This window comes from Rhopalosiphum padi, chromosome 4 (genome assembly GCF_020882245.1).
Source record: "Rhopalosiphum padi isolate XX-2018 chromosome 4, ASM2088224v1, whole genome shotgun sequence".
NCBI classification, from domain to species: domain Eukaryota; kingdom Metazoa; phylum Arthropoda; class Insecta; order Hemiptera; family Aphididae; genus Rhopalosiphum; species Rhopalosiphum padi.
In genome coordinates this window covers 30,089,553-30,108,498 of record NC_083600.1, presented here as the reverse complement: position 1 = coordinate 30,108,498, position 18,946 = coordinate 30,089,553, and the positions used below count along the sequence as shown (strand labels likewise).

The following is an 18,946-nucleotide window of genomic DNA, read 5'->3' as shown; positions in this document are numbered from 1 at the left end:
TAAAAGTGTTTAACTACTTGGTTAAAAAACTAAAAAAATATTTGAGTAGAAATATAAATACTTAAAAAAGTATATAATATTTATATATATAGACACTTTAAAATACCAATTTTTTTAACATTTTTATGTTATATATTAATTTTGTAGAGTATTTAACTGCATATTATTCGGTGCAACTATAAATTATTCATCTACTTTCTCTGTCAAAGTATTTGAATTTTCTGTTGGTCATAAGTCACATAAAAAATATGAGTGTATATTATTACATTATCGATATTTTTTTTTATTCTACGTGATTAAATTTAAATTAAGAAATATATAGGTACATACTAAAAAGAAAAAGTTTTTGAATTTAAATATGCAGATATTTTTATGAAGTATTTAAAATACGTATCGGAGTACTTAAAAAGTATTTGAAAACTTTTACTCAAGTACTTAACAAGACTGCGAATGAGGAGTGGTCGTACCCGACATAATATTATTACATGGCATGCACATTTTGTCTGCGTGACATTACTCGAGCAATTGGTAACCCCACACCGCGCCAGTCTGTGGACATCTCGATGACGGTCGAAAACTTCGTTACGCGTTTCGAAACGCAGTGGTTAATTTTTACAGATTTTTGACGGTGTGAGGTGCTTGACCGAAATATATTTTCAGTCCCTGCAGGCAAACGTCAGCGGATTTTCGCCTAAGGGTCCACTATATAACCATACAGACGGTAAACCATAAATGTTACGTATATGATAAAATATTATACAGGGTGATTCAATAAGCATGCTCCCCACCATTTTTTATTATTAAATTATTTATTTATTCAAATTTTTAAATATACTTATACCATATTTTAAAATCCGAGGAATTGTTCGTAATACTTGCAGAGGAATGTGTTATATTGATACAAATTTCTGTTTTTCAAACGAGAAAACCCCCCTCTTTTACTGTATACCACAATATTTTTTTTTAATTGTAATATACTATATACCTAATTCAAAATTCAAACATTTCAAACTAGTATAGTTGTTCAGTTATTAATGTAATTAAATATTAAGGACGGCAGTCCTTAAAATTGGATTTACAAAAACATAAAATATTATGTGTATTATCGGATCTAATGCATATAATACTTGCAGGACATATTATAATGTCTCCCAAACCCATTATCGCGGATCTACATTGTCCTATATACACGCACATTGTGTATACACAAAATAGTATACGCGTTTAAAACCACCACTTATAATAGGTAAGTACTCGTCGGAATCACGATTTTTGACACGCGGACGTTTTCAGAAAAATTATCCACCAAATAATTTACAGCCCGTAAATGTGGTGGGGAGGGTGGTTGTCGCGCGCACTGCACGCGTCGTCGAAGAAGAACGCCCGGCAAGTCACCCTGTATAGGAAGGTGCCGCCACCGTCACCACCACCACCACGTAACAACGCCGTGACGTTTACGTCGTGTAGACAGTCAGACGGACAGACGAACGGACGGACAGACGGCGTCCACTGCCGCCGGACGAATCGCAATAACGTACACACTGCCGCCTCTTATAACCGCACGTAGTGTGCGTGCGCTGTGCCGGGCGCGTGTCACACGCTAAGCCGCTCAGTCCGATTCGCCGCAGTCCGTTACAATATCACGTCTGGACAATAGCTCCTCGCCGGTCGCGAATACCATCGACGCTACTTTAACAGGAAAATAAAAAAAGCGTCGTCGTCATCGTCTTTTCGCCGGCGCGCGCGCGCACACACACACACACACGCCGAATACCGCCCACACACGCACACGCGCGCGTTGTACGCAAGTCTCGACTCGATACTCAAAAGTAAGTGTGGCCGCCGAGCCGTTTCGGAATTTCTATAGCGGTTTTTTTTTTTTTTTTTTTTGGTTTTTCATAATACATAATATAATAATAATAATAATATTATATATATATATATATATGCCGCAGTCGGTCGGGTTGTGCGTATTGTTATATTATTATTATCGTTATTGAAACGGCAAAAAACACGGGTCAGCGGACAAGGGTCGTACAATTATAATGTATTTGTCAGTGGTATATGAGATTTGAGATACCTTTATTGTTATATTGTATTGTACAATCGAGTTAATATAATATTATATGTGTATTATATCGATACACGCGTCTCAGGCCCATTGTAACGTGTGCCTGTGTTCCCCTATAACATCGAGTATTATATTATACGGCAATAGGCTCAAATCGCCGAGGTATATCAAGTGCGCTTAGCACTCTGGATTTTAGAGCTGCTAACATACCGTGATTCCGATAACAGAATTAATATATCATATTAATGTATCGTTGTTATTGTATCGGTCGATTATATATTTTCAGTTTGCGACGACAAATATTTCGCGAACCGTCAACTATTTATCACTATACGCTTGTAACATATTTTTTGAAAATTATGAGTTACGGGCAATTCGTATATAGTTCGTATTATTATCCAGATTATCCCACATATCATCTGTTTACTTTTAGATGATCATACAGTCTATATTTTTGATTCCGTTGTCTAAACTCTAAATACTTTTCGGCGTACAAAATATAGTATAAATGAAAATATAAAATTGTACCAATAGTTTTTTTTTTTATGAATAAGCATTTAAAATTCAGATATACTTAAGCTCGAACATGTTACTTGCTCCTTAAACATACATTTATAAACGGTTTGCATCTATGGGTGTAGTCGGTATAGGTATATATTAGTACCGTATTATACGTACTTAATGTGTTATCATTTTGTATTATATATCATTTTCTGCTATCTTCACTTTTTCGAATGGAAGGTGTGCTCTGAAAATTTATCAAGGTCCAACAATATTACAAAATAAATAAATTGGATTCTATTGTCTGTTCATTTAAGTGTAGTATTCGATTTTTCAATAATTTTGTTATGCGCGAAGAAAAACGATAACTACGTTGGAAGGTTTTTGAAAAAAAATTTCGTTAAGTCCTCCGAGATCCATTCGAAATTATTTTTTCATTTATTAAAGTAATAAGAAGTAATATTTATGATTATCCGAGTAAGACACTGTAATAGGAAACTATGAATTATTATTTTATCATATTACAAATACTAGTATGCGGCGTATGAGTGTTTACAAGAAATAACAATAAACATTTAGGTAATACGATGTGTACTATGCAATATTACTGCAGGATCGGGTTAGGTGGTTTTGATACGTGATACGCTGCAGTTATTTCAAAATTAATTTATTAAAAAGCATACGAATATTACGAATACATTTGAGTTATCCAAGTTCCCAGTTATTCAAGCACAAAATTATGTTGAAGATATTTTAATTTCGTGTTTTCTAAATTTAATTAACAAAATTCATATAATTATACAGTACTAGTTACTATACAGTTAAACTAGATCACGATGTCTATGATTATATGTACTGTTTTAGTCTAATTCAATCAGTATTTCTTTACATCAGCAAAACACATCGTATCGAACGTAGTGTTATTGTTTGGCTCGGACATTGGTATGACCGTTACATTGTATTATTATTATTATTATTATATTTTGATTTTTGATCAATAGTAACTATAGTGAGAGTCTACGTTTCGTAAATTATAATATAACATACTGTTTGCATACTAATCCTTATTATGTAATAACTTATAATAATATATTATAAGTAGTTTACTTTACCATAGTATTATATTATGTGTGCGGTGCACCTATGGCCACTATGACTGAATAATGAATATCATATTTAAGTAGATTATGAATGTATATTATATATTCTTTTTTTCCGTGTTTAAATAATTATTTAGAAAATTATTGTAAAATTACATAAATAAAAAATGTTCTAATCGTATTTAACTAAAATATTACATGTTGACACGAACAACTTTTTTAATCAAATGTTAATTAAATAGAATATTGAACATTTTTGAGTTTTTACGTTTATATTTTAATACCAAAATAATATTATTTGAAAATAATATAAACCTCTGTTACTTTTTTATATAAATGTGAGGCAGTCAAATATTGAAATATATTAAGCATTTTTATATTATGTATATACGTATTAAAATTGAAAAAAGTTTTCATCGATTGATTTTATCACTTATTAATTATGTACTTAAGTCATTGTTTATTTTTGTATATTATATAATGTATATTACTTGTTTATTATTTTTGCATAGACATTTATTATGAATAAATAAAAATATAAAATATTTATTATTAATAGCTATAATTTATAATATAACTATTAACTAATTTTAAATAATAATAAATATAATTAGTATAAAAGCCCTAAACAGACTAGCTGTAATTACACTTAATTTTTAATTTATTTTTACATTTTATTATGAATAATTGCATTGTTAGGTTTGGATTTATACACGTTGTGATTGACATGAAATAACTTTTTTTTCTTAAGAACTATAAAATATATATCCCATAAGTACATACCTACATTTAACACTATTACGGAACAATAAGTATGTCAACTCGTAGAAAGGGTAAAGGGTATAATGATATAACTTTATTTCATTAAAAAATATCTTGTCATTCACTATAATATTTGAGTCCAATTAGCTTATTCAAATTTTATTTAAGCTTAAAACCATATTATTATTTTTATTACATATTTTCTTGTTTGAAATATGTAGCTCATTCTTTATGTTTGATGCTGCAATCTAATGTCTTCTATGTATACGAACAGTTAACTTAACTATAATATTTACTTTAATATACCAACTACTATACTAGGACTTAAAAATGAAACCACAAAACGTGTTTAAAAATACAGAATAATGTACAGCATTCGAGATTTTTATTTCGAAATTTCGAAGAAAAAACTACTTATAATACATTTATTAATCTTATAATATAACATATTATAATAAAATATATACGATACGTATACGTTTTAAGCGTGAATAATTTAAATAATGTTTTGAATTATATAATTTATTATATATCTAACTCTTTCATGTACCTAGTTGTTGTAGGAGGTTATACAATTTTTGGCTAATAATTTATGTTGTCAAAATAATAAATAAGTAATATATTTTAAAATGAAAATTTATTTACGATTTTATATAGGTACTTGTATAATAATTTACAACATATTTATAACAAATAACGATGGACGACTTTCATCAAATCGTTTATGAGTTATATAAGATTATCTCAATAATTTTGTGCACGAATTTGACAGAGCATGTTTTTGTTATCTGAAACGTTGTTTCTCAATAGGTACATATTGAGTAAATATTCTCCGGATAGTTATCTATTTATTAATATCATACGTTCCGTTTACGAAGTGCTTCATTGAAGTATAATTAATTAAATAACACGAATATATTTATATTATTATACACTAATATACAAAATATATAATATGGAGTTTACTACGGATTTAGTTCCCTTCTATAATTTTATGTCTATAGGTACATAAATGTTGGAAACATACATTAAATCTCCCGATACTGTTGTGTGAAACAAAAAATTATTACATAAGCTGTAAGAACGATTAAGATTGATACACGCGATTTATGAATTCGTTTAGACCTCCGTGTAAAATAATAATTGTGTGAATACTTTTTAAGGTAATAGACATCACTGATTCTCGTTAAGTAAAAATCCCTTGACCTCGGTCCATACGTTGATGTACTGAATGACCATAATATTATATGTTATCAGTGGCCTGAATCATCCATATTCCCTCGTATTCCCTTGACGAGCGGTCACTGCAAGTTTAGTAAACGTATGTAATTTAGTTTAACATCAACACCTTGAGTACAGAGGTCTTGAGAACCTTGTGCTGACAGCCGTAGCATTATCGTAATTTATTTTACGCCCAAGTAATTAATAGGTAATAATAATATTGTTAAAAAATAATAATTATTATAATTTTCATCAAATAAACACAATACAATTTGATAAACATTTATATATCAAACACGATTATTCTCTCTATAAGTTTTTCTTAGTATCTTAAATTATATAATAATTTCTAAACGACTTTATAATAAATCAGCTGCAGTCTGGCCAGTGGCCAAGGCAGACGGACCACAAAGGTACAGTTAGGATTCCTGCAGCTATCTTTTTTGTTATGGGCCCATCGTTTTTATTAATATTAAGCAAATACAACTTTGACTGCAATTTAATTGGTATATCTTAAAAAAATCTTATTTCAGTTCAATACTTATTAGAATATCAACCAAAATTCTTATAATGCAAGTCATTCCACCAATCAGTATAAAATAAATCTAAGATTCCTAAAAATATAACATAAGCTTTATATATTTTACTTTAATTTACTTATTTAATAATATATAGTATTACACTCGATGAAAATATATTTTAATAATGTATTGCTGGTGCATTCTGTTTTTATTTATTTATTTTTTAATACAAATGTATATTTTTTTTTTCATTATATGGGAACATTGCATTGGGGTACAATTGAGTCGGTAATGGTAAAGGATTATTATTTAGATGTCCTTAACAAATAGCTTATTCAGGCACCTTATATACAAGTATTTATTCATATCGTCTTTACATGTAATTTGTTCACATTGTTATATATAACATGTAGGAATTATATGACTGTCTTAGTGTTATCCTCATATTGTGCGATAATCAAGAATGGGTCAAGTGTTCATGTTAATCTCACTTTACGATTATCACTATTGTCATATACTTGCAATTCACTAAACAATGATCAGTTCGTTGTGTTGTATTGTTTTATTTACGATGATCCTCTTCAAACGTATTTAAAGACAATACACATCAGCATCGTTCAAAAGTGTGCATAATACTCAAAAAAAAAATAATAATCATAGCGATATTTAGATAAGTCACGATAAAACCTTTTCCAACTCGTCCTTATGGACTTAAGTTATATTATTATTAAGTCCATATTTTTCTGAATGCACGAATTTTATTGTAATGAATCCGACGTATCTATCGTGACTTGTTGACGGTTTTATGCCCCAAACAAGTTGTAATTTAATAATCATTACCCACGTGTTTGTTTCTGAAACTCGGATAAACATCTCCAGTAGAACACATGACCGTATAGCTTTATACAAGTGACAATTAACCGTATTTTTGCCATGAGAAATATGCGTATAAAATTGTGAGTATGTCCTACTGTACACCAATAGAGTACAAGGCAGTAGAGTATGCATAGAGTCAGTCAAGCGGGGGAGTTAACTTGTTGTCGGAAGTTTATTTTCAAACCTGATTATTGCGTAAACACTACATTGCTTTTAAACTACTTACTAAATTTACTAGGCATATATTATGTACAATGTAATAAACATACATTTTATGTATTATGCTGTAAGAAATTGACATATTTTATTTTTACATAATAAAATTAATGTTCATAAAATCATCTTAAAAACGTTACTATAAATGGAAAACTTTTATTATATTTGTTTAGTTTACTATACAGAAAATATTTGTAAATAATCTATTTACATACATATTATTATTATTATTATTATTATTATGTGGATTTATTTATGACAATTTGATAAAATGTTCACATTTTCTTGTTACAATTACGCTAACTAAATCAGCAAAAGTAATTATTCTTTATAAATTTAACCTCGAAAATCTACAAGGTATGCAATGTTCGTAATTTAATGAAGAACAATGTGTACAATTATTTTCATAAATAAATAACAAACAAACCAGACGGTTAAAACACTGTTGTGTATGTGTGTAAAATGTAGAGTATATACTAACTACTTTCTCCCATTGAAAAATATTAACGATGTTTAAATATATATTACAATACTATAATAATGATACATCTAATATTGATTATAATTAAGATATTTCATGCTAATGCTTAACATTTAATAAGCTTACTACAGAAAAAAATAATTGTAAAAAATAATATAATAAAATATATAACTTATTTAGGTTATATTTAAACATGCTATTCTCGTTAATTAATAAATTTTAATGTATTAACACAAATAATTTTAAAATATTTAGGTATGAAATATATTTTAGTAATTATAACTAAGCAAATATTGAATAATACGTACTTTGTTATGAACTTATGTTTAAGCGTGAATTTTATTATTAATAATGCCTTGATTCAAAATCTATTTATTTATAACTAACAATAGGCTAAAACAATAGTATACCTCATATGTGGATTATATTCTCAGTGTTTATATTATGTGTAGGTAGTATTAATTTTTGTTTATATATACCAAGCATTGTGTTGCTTATTTATTTTCTATCTTTTGTCGAAATCTTTATTTTGTTGTTGTTTCAAATTTTACTACCAAACAACATTTAAGTAAGAGGATGCTACACTCCGTCTTACAAACTGTCTTAGTAATGACTAAGAAACAGTATTTTCACCACCTAAAAAGGAAAACTTTTGCTGGAAAATTTCGTCTTTATTTATCAAAACTACAAAAAAGAATTATTCAAGTTTGAAAAACACAAAAATATTGGATAAAAACTTTTTTTCTATAAATGATTTCTAAAAAATAAAAACAATATTTCACATATTATAATGTTCTTAGCTATATTGTATATTGATTTGAAATCTTAATTATCACTACAGCCTGAGTGGTTACCACGCAAAGCAATGTTTTACAATTTTAAGACGGAGACAACAAAGGTATGTGTAGCATCCTGTTAAGTACAAATTAAATTGCGTGTACTTTATAGTTAGGTATTTCAATATTTCAGTAGATAAAATTGTGCGTGGTTAACTTAAGAAACACATTCGAATTATGCTCCTGCTTTTTTTTTTAATAATTATAAATAATTTGATTGAATTTTTTTTTAATTATTAACATTTTATAAATTCTTATAAAATATAATATAATGAATACAATAATATACGTAATATAGGTAATTTTCAGAATTTTAATTGAAAATTGTAATTAAAATTTCGCATACCAACATTTCAACAATTCGAACCATGTTTTGACGTAGGTATCACTTAACTTATTTAGGTATAGGCGGCATATATAGGCGGTATAGTCTTTTATAAAAATTGTTTTCAATATATTTCTATCGTTCATTTGTTCAACTTGAAATGTCCATTTTGAAAATCTTTTTAAAATAAATGCATGATATAATAAAAGCCAAGGCTACCTCCCTTGCCTGCCGTAACAAATATATTAATATATTAACCATTTTATATAATCTATAACTAAACAAGTACATAACTGGTTTCTATTTGATAGATTAATAAGTTTGCAACTAGGTTGTGACAAAATAGTATGCTTATTTTTTTTTCTTAACTAACCTAATTTAGATGTAGTCGTTTAATAATTACTTAAAATTCCGTTAAAATACGATTTTAATTGAATACTTTTTAAATACAATTCTGTGATAAAATACTCACTATTATTATATAATAAAATAAATTAATAATTTGTTTTGTGTAACTTATATGCATCATTATGTATACCTCTATAATATCTAATTGTGGATTCCACCAAAGTGTCACTATATGTATTCTGAAAATAAATCAAATTTATTTTAAACACTATAATATTATGATTATTATGTATAATACAACATTTTGTGTATGTTATTACGTTTAGGTTATTCATGATTTATTAAATAAATAATAATTTCCTAGTGGTGATTATTAAGTTACAGTGCTTTAGAATTAAAAAACTAAAGCCAAAAATATGTGCAAAAGCGGTCAATTTTGTTCTTACATTTTTATAAAGTTATAACATAAGTTGCGCACTATAAAAATCAGTGTAATTTTTAATAATAAGTAATAACTAATGGTACTCTAGTTAAATTAAATTTTTATGATTTTAAATACTAGATTGTTAAAAAAATAAAAAGTTAATATTTTTTGCGCATTGTGTACATCACTAAATTACTGATAAATGATTAAATTATGAAAGACGACTCGAATTTCAAACATATTATCTATATACCTATGTTGTAATTATTAAATCCAAAAGACGATTTCCTCAATAAGTATCAGTAAAATTAACTTAAAAATTATATGATAAAATCACATTGGTATATATTAAATTTTTTGGAAATTATTTAACATTTTAAATTTTTAACTATGAGAGTGAAAAAAATACTAAAGACAATGATACTAAACTAGTACACATATGAATGCGACAGTACCGAATGTCTACTATACATATAAATAAATTATAAATGAATAAACAATATTTTTTTTAACTTAAATATTTTTAGAGATTATAACTATTTATTGTTAATAAAATCTCTCTATATAACACTATAGGTTAATTAATAATTTCATTATTGCATTTTTATAAGCCATGGAGATTATAAAAATATTATAACAACAATTTTACTTCAATTTTTTACAAGATTATAAGTTTGATCACATGAAAAATAATAAATGTATCTAGTTATGAATATTATTTAATTTCGAAATTTAACTTTTAGCTATAAATAATTACTATTACTATCGATGTCCGCCACCATTGTTCAGTATTATACGGACCAAACCGTCATAATATAGTAATTCCTCATATTCAATAGATTTTTAACTATGAGCCGTTTCCTTGATATCTGAATGCCATCTAAAACCGAACCCATATATTATCCTACACAATAATCTCCAATGAGCCTCATTGTTCTGGTGCATAATAGTATTAGCATCCAGTATGTCGAAAAATACTCATGGTTTTAAGTATCCTAGACACAGGGCCGCACAGCGGTTGTATAAAAATTATACATAAATATTATGCTCTGTTCAACTAGGTAGGTACATCATAATACAAGTCAAAGTTTATTAAAATATATCCGTATCATAAACACTTATACAATTATTATAATAGTTTTTTAGTATTGATTAAATTTTATTCATTTATTTTATCTTAAAATTTGTTAAATGTAAATAACTATATTCTTATATGCTTTGTATATTACACTTTATTTTATTTTTCAAGACAATATTTAAAATATATATTGTATTTTTTATTAAATGTATATACATAGCTTGTACAAAAATACTAGAGATGTTTCATTTTCTACCTCATTTTAAAACTTATAGACTTCATTAGATTGTTTTTAATATATAATATTTAAATTATTTAAAAAATTATATTCTCTGAACAAGGATATGCTTATTAAAATTAATAGTTATTCTTATTACAATTATATCAGTATAAAATATAGACTTCCGTTTTTACATCAAAACAATACGACATCGTTATATAATTTATAAGTCAGCTATTTAAATGAATGTTCGTTTATACTTATTTTTCTATTTATGATATTGTTGGTACCTACTATATACTTCGTTATATAATAGTATTTTTTTTACGTCATATAGTTGAAATGTAATTTAATTTTGTCTTTTATAGTATATTTACACTTATTGTAAGTAATGGAAAAATAATAGGAACACTATACACATTTGTTGTTAAACGATAGGAAAAAGTTATAAAAAAATATATATATATATACAAAAATGTGTGCTAAAAAACCGGGCAATAAAGCCAATACAGTAATCTAATCGGAATGTCCTTTTACATATTATATAGTGCCTACATTGTACAAAATATATAAACTGGTCTTCATTTCTTCAATACAAAGTGAAAAATAACATAGATAAACATATCACAATATTGTCTGAATATACGTGTTTAATACACACATGAGTAGAATAATTCTAATAAGATTTCGCAATATTGTAGTTACGATATCTTACATCTAAATACGCGCAAACGATGGTTCCGAGACGGTCGATCATGTTATTTCTATCCACTAGTTAATGCGACACACATAATATTGAATGTGCGAGAATAATTTCTCGCAGTTGGTTCAACACACAAGTGTTTGCGTGTTAAAATCGCTAAGTATTATGCGGTCGAACGCCAGTTACACGAGAATATGGATGGTACAGTAATTATAGGTACTTACATGTATTTATATTTAAATAGTATAAACATTAAAAAATTAAGAATAATAATTAAAACATTAAAATACAAAGTATAAAAATTAATATGAAATACAAAAAATAAAAATATATTATACACATATTATAAGAAAAAAGAAAAAAATCTATAGATTGTTATTATAATTTAATTTAAGTTAATTAGATTCACATCATATACACTATGCTTCAAATATTTGGTTATAAATTTATTAACCAAATTTTAACATGCTTTTTGTATTGATTATAGGATTTACAATTTATGATATGTAATGGTGCTTTATTCAATAGGTTAAGACCTACATGGGAAAAACATAGACTTGCTTTATTCGAGCGGGTAATAAGGATCTCTACATTTTATTCTTACCTTGTACTAATTGTAGTAAGTTGGTTTTAAATTAATTAGATTCATTTTTTATACGAAATAAAGGGAATTTTTTTGGAATAATTTTTGTACTGACAAAACGTTAAATTCTTTAAATAATTGTGTTGAAGGATATGTCTTAGGTTTGTTTAATATTATTTTTATTATGCTTTTTTAAGCTCCAAGTATTTTATTGCTTGCAACAATACCTAAACCACCCCACGCAGATATACCATATTGAAAGATTGACTGTGTCATGGCAAGATAGATCATGCGTAGTGTTTGTATATTTAATAATTTTCTCGCATTAATATATAGGTATTGTAATATTTGTAATTTCATGATTATGGTGCTGATATGTATGTCCCATTTTAAGTGTTGGTCAATAATTATTCCTAAGTAGGTATTTCGTATATTCTGTTTTATTAATGATATTGCAAGAACAATTATTTATTTTACAATTTGAAATGGATATATATATATATATATATATATATATATATATATATATTTAATTGCTTATAATTTTAATACGAATGTTTTTAAGTCATAAATATTTAAAAAATCTAGTATTGTTTTATAATTGGAATCCATTAGTAGTCATTATTTATTGTTTTATTTATTTTATACGAATAAATAATAATATATTAAAATGAAACTAAGCAATTAAAATTATAATTGATAAGGTCGATATAACGACACCGAGTAACTTGATAAAATACAAGATGGAAGAGACGTAAAGATATCTATTATTATATGCTATCGCACAAGCACTAAAACATTTTAGATTTGAATAGAAGTTATATATATAATATATACAAAGTATAATGAAAATTCTAACGTTAATATTTTTATTTTGTTAATTTGTCATTGCATGAGATCTATTCCCAGATAAAAATGTATTTATTACCTTTTTATCAATTGTATGTGATCTATAAAACTAGTTGTTTTTACGTTGCTATTCTGCGTGTTATTATTTAGAGTTTCGCGCATACAACGAGAAACGTGAATTATTTGTTAACAAAATTTTCATCTAATCCCATAGTAAATATATTTACATCAATGAGTTTGTTAGTCAATATAAGTTAGTTTTTTTTTCTATATATATATATAATATAAGAGTTGTTAGTAGAGATAAAACTACAAAAGTAAATGTCAATATTTCATTAATCAATAAATGTAACAATGACAACTCCCTTTCTTTAAAATAAATTGTAGAAACATATATTGCACATATTATATTTTAAATTTGTCAATAAAATATAACATTATATAATTAATCTTATTATTTTAATCCTATTTTTTTTTTCATCGTTATCCGGGATATATATTAAAAATTGAACATGCCCTATGATATTTTACACATTATATTACATTATTAATATTTTACAGAAGGAAAATAAAAAATTATATAAATTATAATAACATTAAATATTAATATAGAAGATATAAAATTAAAAAGTACAAAGTGAATGTTATATTTTATTAAGTTCTAACATCTCATATGACAATACGCATATATGTATATAAACACACATATTGTCATTTTCATTTATATTGTAATTGAAATTTATTTCCGTAGGTAAATAAAAAAATTATTATTATTATACTACGTAACCGTAACGTCTCTGATTTTATTTTAGTATATAAATATTAATGATTTGAGATAAAGTGTGATATTAATTAAAAAGTATATTCTTATTAGTCATAAGCGACAATATTAATATTAGAAGAACAAAGTTTGTACGTAATGTTTTCAATTTTATTTTATTGAATATTATTTAATGTTATTATGTTAACTTTTTTTTTGAATTTAAAATATATATTTTTCATTATTGATCAACTGAGCTTTGAAATTATGAACAATATTGTAATTGGTTACCTAATCAAAACAATTACGTATAAATGTAAGATGCTACTCTGGGAGCATTTAACATTAGGTCTTTTATCTATTATTCAGTCAAATTGCATATACAAACAGCTTGTACAATTCTACAAAATATTTATGTTTTATTCGCAATATGTGTTATTGAACAAAATAATGGTTGTAAAAATACAAAAAAATAAATTGATTTTTACCCAAAAATCTATGTTTGAATTCGTTGATGATTGTTAAGATTAAATACACATGAATAATATAAAAAGACTATCTTTTTTAAAAAAACAAGAGAGCAAGAGAGAGAGAGAATAAGACCGTCCAAGACAAATTATTTTTATAAAATACAATAAAAGATAATATAAATGGATAATAAAGTAACTAAATATATATTATACATGTTATGCATTTGAATAAAAAGTACAGCAATTAAATTTGAATAAAAAAAAAACAAACAAAAAAAAAATCGTTCGCAAGCAATTTTTAAGTGCTCAAATTTTTTAAATGTATTATTCCTATATTCCGTATTATAGTTATAATTTATAGTATAAATGTGATGTTCAATTGATATATTAATACACCATATATTGGTGTAATGATACACCTTGTTCTCAACTTCTTGCTATCACTATGATGCCATTAATTAATGATTTTTTGAGAATATTAAAATAATTTCACACGTTCAGCCGGTTGACAGTTCTGAACATAATATTTTTCATCGTAATAATGTAGTTGCATTGTGTCCGAACATAATATACCTAGGTATGCGTCATTATTTATTATACATGCTTACAGGTGTACCTACTTATAGCCATAAATATACAACCATCGAATTATTGCAAATTACAGTACATTCAAACATATAATACATGGGCATAGATGCATACGTGAATTAATACGGTGCTAGAAATGGATATTAGAACGTAATATTTTCGAACTATCATTATACCAACGGGCGTGTGTGTTGATATTAAAATTTACATTATATATGTATTTATACATAACTTAATAATAATAATAATATGTATCATAATATGGTATGGTGTATTTTATATGCTATCCTCGTGGAATACAATGTGACATTTATTCAAGAACGCTCATGGGATTGGCAGCCGAAATTGGATAGCTAGCTATTGTAGGGAAGAGACTGTGCAGGCCCAATGTCATATTATCAACAGTTATCATTATTATTAAAATTTAAATGACGAAAATCGTTAGATGTATAACTTGTTTATGTATATTTCTCAATGTCTTTGTTGTGACTGAATATAATATAATACAACCGACATTATTATTATAACGAATGCGTTTTAAATATTGTGCTATTTTTAATACATATAAAACGAAGTAAATTTCCATGAGATACGTTTCAATGGTCCCTAACCGATCGATATTTCAGCTAAATGTTTAGATAAATAAATTTAACGAGTAAATAATAAATTGACAACACGTATATGATCTATTATAACCAACAATTTAAGTAATTTTCTTCGAAGTTTATGTTACTTATTATTACAATTATTTATATTATAATGGTTGCGTTATTTTATAATTTTTCTATTATAGATCAAAAAAAAAAATTATAAATTTCAGATTATGATTAGGTTCGAGTATAAAATAATGAATTCTTTGCTTAAAAATCCTAAATTAAAATTGCAATATCTATAACATTTATTCTTAGACATTTGTTCATCCTCAATAGTTATACAACGATTTTACTAAAAATATACACCAAACACATTATTCATAGATATTAATCTTTGAAGTGATTTATAATCATAGTGTTACTATAATATTAGATAGTTGTTCCCTGATTATAGTAGTTATACTAGTTCGCAGTTAGCTCATATACTTATTATCAGCAAATTAAATATTGAAAATGCAAAACAATATCCCTGTTACTAAGTAAAGTGGAATATTGTTAAAATATATCATCGTATAATAGGTACCTAGTTGAAATAATAAATATACTATTTTACTTGTATTTTAAAAACTAATAATACCATATAATTTTGTTTTTCTAAAAAAATTTTATAGATATTTACTGCGAGTATTAGGTATTGCAGAATAACCTGACTCTAAATACATAAAAAAAAAACTATTATGTGTAATATAAGCAATATTATATACAAATATAATATTAATCTTTTCAATACTCTAACGTTGACATAAAGAATTATTTGAAATATATTTAACTAGCTCGCGACTTGCCATTACTGAAATATCAAATAATTCCTTCACAACTTTCTCCTCCATAGTTTATAATTTATAATTTCAAGAAAGATAAATGAACAATGATCTATTTATTACACGTCATGACCAATATTATATCACTATATTGATTTTATAACTTAGGTATAATGAATATTTTATTCATATCAATACTAGCGAGTAGTGGCATTGCAATAATGACAAATTCTATTCAAGTTTAACCATTTAAATTTTAATCGTTTTTGATTTAAAAAATATTTCATACATACACGATAACTCATGATTCAATTAAATATTTTCAAGTTTTTAACAAAAATGCACTTTTTTATATAACCGTGTCAAAAATAATTAGCATTATGTGCAAAATATTATTTGTACATATTTATTTTAATCATAAAAAGTCAAATATTTATGATGTAGATAATAATTGTTTATAATAGCTAAAATAAGTTATGATAAACTTTGATCTTCTAACGGTTTCAAAAAATTAAAAAATGTAAACATGCGAATAAAAAATATTGTAACTGCAGATAAAGGTTTGCAGACTTAAACAGTTCACTAAGATTTATCTTTAAGAAAAAAATAAAATTTGAATTTGTAGTGAATTAAAATTTTAATAAGCTAATTTATAGAATAAAAAATTTCAACAAAATATACGCCGTTAAATAGTGGATGTCAAAAACGTATAGACACATTATAAAAAACTAAAAAGAATATATATTAAACTATATGTTAAAAAACCAACAATGCTTTCTTAAACAATTTGACATCGAATATTGTTAGTTAAAATTCTCTCAGTTATTTTTAAAAAAAATTCACGATGTTTAATACATTCAGCAACGCGAATGCGAAACAATAATATCGATTATGGGTCCATGTCTAAGCTATAATAGTAAATAAATGTTATATACACTTATTTGTGTTCATCATTTTTTTTTATGTTACGTGTTACCCCTCGGAGCACAAATAATGAAAAATAATAAAATGAAAGTAAGCCACCGGCGGTCATGTATATAAATATAAAAGTATATTATTGTTCTCTGTATTAGTATAAACAAGATTCTATCGGTGTGAAACTTTGACCGATTTACTGACCAGGAGGAAACAAATGATTCGTCCATTCTATTAATCATCGCATCAATCATTATTCATTTAAAATACATATTATACAATATATTTTGACATAGGTAATATCATGTCCTAGGGCAGTTCTGTGGCTTACGATTTTTTTTTATAAAACATCGATAATAATAATGCCACTGTTATTGCTGAGTCGTAAACACTCTAAATTGCATATGCAAGTATTTTTCAGATATCAAATCGATTTATTATGATTGTTTGGTCGATAGCAAAAATACGTGATATGATTGATATTATGTTCAGCGTTGTACAACTAAACTCAAATAGAGTAATTGATGTTGAAAAATATTATATAAATTTATAATAATCGTTTCTAACAATAACGCTTATATATTAATCAAAAATATTCATCTAAATACCAAATACGTCAAATATTTATATAATATTAAATTGTAATATCACTTTGAAAATATTTTTATTTTTTTTGATTTGGCACAGTACACATTTGAAAGTATCAAAATGTCATGTTCATATAAAAATATATAGTTTTTACTTGTTAGGATTAGATATTTTAGTGTTTATAATAAATATACAAATGGATATTATTAATAAATCAAACCATTATATTAATATATTATATTAATTTCCAAGCTATCACATTTTGAATGCATATTATAATATGTATAATAATATATATTCGGAAGTTATCAAGGATTTACAGTAGATATGTTAATACTGAAGGATGAATATTTGCTTTCCTTAAATTTACAGTTGTATTAATGTATCTTGTATATCATAAATAATTACTATCGTTAAATGAATCGCAATAAAGATCTGCCTTACTTTAAATTACAACCGTGATTTTCACGATTACACGAAAAACAGTTTAGGCTGACTGAAGACAGCAATTAATTTCAATTAAACGCAATAATTTCTCATAAATCGAAGGTATCCGTCACAAGGATAATTTAAAGCATAATTCGTGGTTATATTATTGTAGTCTGCTCTAAAAAACAGTCACGTTTGTGGATATACTGAAGATCATTTCTGAATAACTAAAACCGATATAGAAGTCACGAAAACACGAGGCAATTTATACAAAACAAAGTTTACACATTAATAAATCCTCGGAGAGCACCTGTGATTATATTTATTTTAACATACACGTACTAGTATATTGTATTCCTTTGGAAGCGCATTTATTATTTCAAATTAATTAATAATTTATCAAAGTATCAGTATTTTCTTTACCAAGTTGAAAAATTATAAGTAATTTAAAGATAATTGACTTAAATTATTAACGAAGTCGTAACAGCTGTTATTGTGTAATATTTATATTTTACATTTTTTTACATACGTAGTTGTAAGTATTTTCATACTTTTGATATTTATTATTCGGTAATCTATTTTTCAAGATGGAAATTTTTTAGCTTTTAAACTTAATCAGTAGTTATTTATAAACTAAATTTTTATTAAGCAAAAACAAAATATTTTG

The 18,946-nt window shown here is 25.7% G+C and overlaps 1 protein-coding gene across 1 annotated transcript in view; it reads left to right on the top strand.

Annotated features, from left to right (window-relative positions):
- Window positions 1-1,513: 1,513 nt before the first annotated feature.
- The window catches only part of LOC132930469 (uncharacterized), a 41,625-nt gene continuing 24,192 nt past the window's right edge, over window positions 1,514-18,946 (top strand). Inside the window, exon 1 of the mRNA XM_060996358.1 lies at window positions 1,514-1,829. The gene's annotated coding sequence lies outside the window, so the exon portion shown is untranslated. The remainder of the gene's footprint in view (window positions 1,830-18,946) is intronic.